Raw genomic sequence first — 6,000 nt, 5'->3', positions numbered from 1 at the left:
TGTGTGATCTGCAGGTTGCAGGTTTGAATCCTGGCAAGGCCAACTCAGCCTTTCATCCTTCTGAGGTCGATAAATGAGTACCAACACAAGTTGGGTGATATTGTATGTAAATTTGTTCTATATAAAGCACTTAAGTTTAAGTGCTATATAATTCATCATTATCATTTGGCCTTGGACGTCTGCTTGCATTCACGGTAATTTGGTAATATGGGCCTATACACACTGATATTAACGATAAATATGGTGATCACTTCTTCTATGAAATGGATATCACATTACAGTGATATTGTAACCATATTCTTCATAGTCTGCTTAGAAACAATGTTATGTGATTCCACTTCCTGTTTTGTCAAGGGGTGAAAGGTCGTGTGAAATGACATCACTCTCTGTGATGTCATCAGAGGTCAAGGGTCGTGTGATGTCACTTCCACTACCCCAGGCATTTTGGTGAAATGACGTCCCTGCTGCTTTGCTGTTCGGCGCTGCCTTGCCCCAGTGTGCCAGAGCCCTGTCCTCCCTGCTGCAGTTGCTTCACACATTCTGCTCAGACTGAAGCCCACTGCCAGAGTCCCGGCCCGATGGACCATTTGAAGAATTTCAAGTGGGAAGAAAGTACCAAAATGGATTGAAGTGTGCCTGGCCGTACTGATCTTTGCCAGTCAGTGTTTCATTTTTAAATTAACAGTCATTGTTTGCTTTTAACCACTTCTATTCATGTATTACTTTGTGGGGGAGGTTAGGTAGGTGTGCTGAAAGGCCGATTTCTTTGCCTTCTGAGACGTGCCCCAAATTTAAAATATAACGTTAGAACTACAAGTCCCAGAATGCAAAAAATGGTCTCTCAGTACAGTACTAAAATATTCATTATTTTCGTTGCGCTTAATTGCTTTCTGGGCTGGCTTCCCTCTCTCCTGCTAGCAAGGGAGCACTACACAGTTCATAAGAAAGGCAGATGTGAGGCAGACGTGAACCGTTAGAAACAAGGCGGCCATTTACGACGGAGGAAAAGCTACAATTAGATCAGGTTGGTTTATTATTTACCTTAGGTACTTTTAAAGTCATCTATATAAGAATGTTTATATTCTTTTTTTATTTTATTTTTCAGAATGTTTATATTCTAAATGTACTGCATACTTCCTCCTGGCGATAATCTCAAAAATAGTAATGTTGCCGTCGCTATTCGTCACACCCCAAAGAAATTGTGCCTGCAGGGGAAAGGGCTCGGGTGTTCGGCAGCTGCAGGTGTGTGTGTGTGTGTGTGTGTGGGGGGGGAGGGGGGAGGGCTTGGGGGGTTATGGGTGGCTGTAACATCGCGGAGACCCCGAATCACTGGGATCAAATGAGGAGACACCCTGCCTGGAATCAGCAACGTCACAGTGAATCCTGATCAGGCTGATCAGTTGATGGGCTGAAGGGTTGTGTTTAATTCAGAGTCTGTGGGTCAGGCTGGGGGTGGGAGGGCTCTCTTCGGCCCATTGCTACCTACTATCCTCTCCGCCTCTACCCCTCACCCCTTCCCCCCACCCCCAATACAAAGTAAATCCACACCCTACGTTCATCACTGCTCAATCCGACCATGGCAGACTTTGCAGCAGCAAAGCGAAAATCCTCCTAGTGAAACCGAGAATGCTACCAGAATCTTCTCTGCCCTGTGCAAAAGCCGTGGATCTAAAAAGACCCATTAGCCCCACAAGACTCACGCGCAAAGCATATTTCTTGATAAAGGAAATCAACCAGTTTCTTGGTGACAACAGGTCACTTGGGAGTGGAAGGGGGGGGGGGGCCGAAGAGGATACCTTAAGCACCATCAGCAGAGTGACCACTCACAGAACTAGCCCTGGGTGCAGGGTCACTGACAATCTCATTGAGAATGATGAAGTTGGATTACTATCTCCTCGAGGATTTGTCCTGGGGCGTTCCAACCAGTACACCTCCGGAGCCTCCGACTCCCAAAGCGACTGTAATGACCGGCCTGGTCGACTCTGGCAGTGCATCAACTAGAATGAGTGCAGCGGAAATTGTTGCAGCACCATTGATGGTTACCGCACGCCAAAACCTGATGAACACTGTGCTATCAAATTGCTCATGGGGGGTCATGCGGGGGGCAACTACCCAGGAGCAGTGGCATGTGGGACTGCAAAGTCGATGAGCTAACCGCACAGTCCCCCCAATATGTTCTCATATCACTGGCATCACCCCAGGGCTCCACTAGCCCCATTTCAACCACGGAAAACATGGACATTGGGGATAACCTGTGTGCCACCAATGCTGAGAGTCCCTCCCACCTGGGTCCAGGCTTAAACAAGATGCGGCATGCCGTGCATGAAAAGAGTACCAGCCATTGCTGCTCATATAACACACCCGCTTCACTCACCTCGCATAACCTTAATTCAGTCACCGTGGGTGCAGCCTTGTTCTGTCTGAGATAGCAGACCTAAAAAGGCTGCTCCTGGCGCCTCTCGAAGCCCATGGAATAGGGAGAATAACAGGAGGGGCACTAATTAGACAGGAGGATGCACACAGGACTTCCCAACCATAGGAGAAGACAGACTGCCCTAAACAGGATGCGCCGACCAAGTAGTACTCGTGTGGCTGGGCCGACCCCCACTTTGGCACCCAGAGTGAGCACTGTCACTAACTTTGCTTTGGCTGCTAAAGGGGATCAGGCCCTAGAACACCCAGGCCCTACAGCCTTCACACTGAGATCAGGGAACCACAGAGCACTATCTTCACAACAGACAACTATATTTCAGCTTTATACACAAATAATATAAAGTTTATATACAATTATTCAAAGGATTATCAAAATAGTGTTGATATAATTAGCATTTTTTTGTTTTGTTTTTAATTTTGATCTAAAAATTCAGGTATCATTTTGATACGAAAAGAAAAAAGTGATATACATTTTTTTGATATCCCCAAAAATGTGATATCACATTTTTTTCATTTTGATGTCACGTTTAAAAACATTTTTATATAATCATTGTTGTAAAATTTGGTATACGAAAATTAGATATCAATTTCTTGTTTAATTTTGATATAAAAAATGGATATAAAACGTCTAATTTTGATGTGAAAAAATTGTTATATCAAATTTCTTTTTTCATTTTGATATAAAAAAGATATCCTTTTTTACATGTTGATATACAAAAAATCTGATATAATTTTGATATAAAAAATCCAATATAAAAAATTGTTGATATCAAAAATGTATTTTTGATATCAAATGTTTAAAACCTTTTTATATACTTTTTTTATATCAAACATTTTTGATATCACACCAATTATTCATAGCACATTTTTTTATTTGTTTTCATTTTATAAATAGAAATAATGTAAACTTTATATAACATTATTCAAAGGCTTATCAAAGGCCAACTTTATATGATATGATATGATCGTTCATTTATATATTGCCTATACACAATGTGTTTCAAAGTGCTTCAAGGCAAGGGAGGGAACAAGGAAAAATACAAACACATTTTTACAGGCCATGAACAGTAAGGATGTGAAATTAACTATCGTACTGGGCCTGACGATATTCAAATAGTGCAAGAGCTAATACATAGATAAGGAAGGGAGGGGGAGAGTGGGTAGGAAATGGAAACAGACAGGCGACTACCGTACTAGGCCTGGCGACATTTCTGGTAGAGCCCGAGAAAACAAAAGGTGAGACAGAAGGGCGCAGAAAGGGAGGGGAGGAACAAAACAAGCGACTATCGTACTAGGCCTGACGACATTTCAGATAGTGCTGGAGAGGGAGGGGGTGGGGAAACAAGCAAGGGGAGGGGGGAGGAGACAGACAAGGTTGCTATCATACTAAGTCCTGGGATAATTCTGATAGAGTAAGTGCATAGAAGAAAGTAAGGGGAGGATGAAAGGAGATAGGAAAAGGGAGAAAGAGAGAGAATAGAACGGAGAGTAAGCAGTCAAAAAGAGTGGATAAGCAAGAGCGGAGAGCAAATACAATTTCAGAAGTCAGTAGTAACACATAATGTTGCAAGCTAGTATATAAAATGAAGATGGGAACAGCATCAGCATGATTCAGGGCCACCATGAGAAATGGTGACGCACCGTGAATCAATGAAGACCGTAAAAGTCAAATCCAGCTTTGGCCACCACAAGACGGGGATGGTGAAACCAGACTGTATCAGGACAGACTCCTGCAGACATAGGCTGGAGGGGATGAGGGGGAGCAGGGTAGAAGAATCAAGTAAAAGCAGGCTACACCTGTGTCCGAGAAGGGGGGGCACAAGGGAACATCACAGGGGGAACACAGGGGTGGGGATGGCCTGTGGGAATAGAGGGAGTAAACACATGTTGGTGCATGCTTACATGATATAACATCATGACGTCATACCATCAATGCCGCAACCCACTTCCGCATCAGCAAAGCGTCACCAACACCTCACACTCGCTGGCTAACCCTTCCCTACTCACTCTGCCCGCGAACAAGCAACAGCGCACACGCTCTCCCATATTAAAAACATGTTAATATAAACTTTATATTAAAATCATTTTAATATAAACTTTATATCAAACTGATATAAATGATACCCTTTTCATATCAAACTTCCTATAAAAATAAACATTTGATAGCATTTTGATATCATTTTGATATCAAAAATTGTTGATATTAAAATTCATATCAAAAGCCTATCAAAAGGGTGCGGGACTAAAGACACAAAGGGGGCATTCCCACCGGTGAAAATGTACTTGAAGAGGAAAGGGGGCCCCATCTACTACTCCCATCCCTGTGCAAGGCCTGTCCCTGTGCCTCACCATGTCCAAAACCAGGGGGAAATTCACTGCTCTGGCTTAACGTTCCAAAAGAGTGTGTTTGGAATCTTGACATGTTCTTTGCCTTGTGCAGGAAATGTAGCTGGTCCTGCCATCATTCCCTAGTGCCAAAGTAGGGTTTTTCCTAATAAAAGCCCATCACATCCCAAGAGGGTAGCCCGGTGTGGAATAAATTCCATATCAAATTACCCCATTATTTTAATTGGGGCAGGTCATCTGCGCAATCTGCGTCCATGGGCTCTAAACTGTGTCTGTGTGCCTATTGGCGTGTGTGTGTGTGTGTGTGTGTGTGTGTGTGTGTGTATATATATATATATATATATTTTTTTTTTTTCAATGAAAAAACTTTGTTAAAGAGATCTTATGGTTCCAAGTAAAACCGAAAAACCCCTGAAATTCACCAGTTATGGTAAGCTAAACAACCATAACTTGCGCCACCACCGTGCACTGCTAAGACTAACACCCAGGACATCAAATATGACATCACAAATGTCATTGATGAAATCACTGATGACATCACATGTGCATTTACCTTTCATGAAATGTCTGTACGAGGGATTATTATTGTAATGTTAATAAAAAAAAGTGTCAAGGATCATTGGAATAAATATCAAGTGCTAATTAGTGCATTAAGCAATGCATTGATATAAATAGCATTGTATTATGAAGTTCCATCCAGTATACTAAGGTACTCATGTAGAAACATAGGCATTGTGTGCAGCATACATGATGGAGGTGCAATATTCATAATCTTGCCATGTTGAATAGTGAAATGATAACTGTTTTCTTTTTAGAGTTTTGCGTACTGTGAAACCTGTGATAAGTAGGTAATAAAGCCCACTTACTACATAATTGCATTACTATAGACAAAACACAAAGAGACAACACCACATGCAAATATGAGTATATACAAGGAAATTGAAGTAAGAAAAAAAACAGCAGTAGCAGTAAAAAGTGTTTATAACCTAACTGATTACCTTTATGCAGAGAAATGATTGCTCTGTTTCAAAGCTGCTACTTACCCTATGTATATGTATCACATGATGTGACTGGACCCTAAGGAAAGTAGTGTGAGTATAATGTATACAAATATGAGCATATACAGGGAAAGTACAGTAAGAAAAAAACAACAGAACTAGAACATAATCTGTAGAGTTATCAGCACTTTCTGATAACTCGCAAGATTATCTTCATGCACAG

The 6,000-nt window shown here is 41.8% G+C and overlaps 1 long non-coding RNA gene across 1 annotated transcript in view; it reads left to right on the top strand.

The window, feature by feature from the left end:
• Window positions 1-947: 947 nt before the first annotated feature.
• The window catches only part of LOC138581847 (uncharacterized), a 158,749-nt gene continuing 153,696 nt past the window's right edge, over window positions 948-6,000 (top strand). Inside the window, exon 1 of the long non-coding RNA XR_011304819.1 lies at window positions 948-1,024. This is a non-coding gene — a long non-coding RNA (uncharacterized lncRNA). The remainder of the gene's footprint in view (window positions 1,025-6,000) is intronic.

This window comes from Ambystoma mexicanum, chromosome 3q (assembly GCF_040938575.1).
Source record: "Ambystoma mexicanum isolate Mex_15411 chromosome 3q, UKY_AmexF1_1, whole genome shotgun sequence".
NCBI lineage: Eukaryota > Metazoa > Chordata > Amphibia > Caudata > Ambystomatidae > Ambystoma > Ambystoma mexicanum.
Note: the sequence above shows the minus strand (reverse complement) of the source record. Positions and strands in the feature narration are given on the sequence as shown.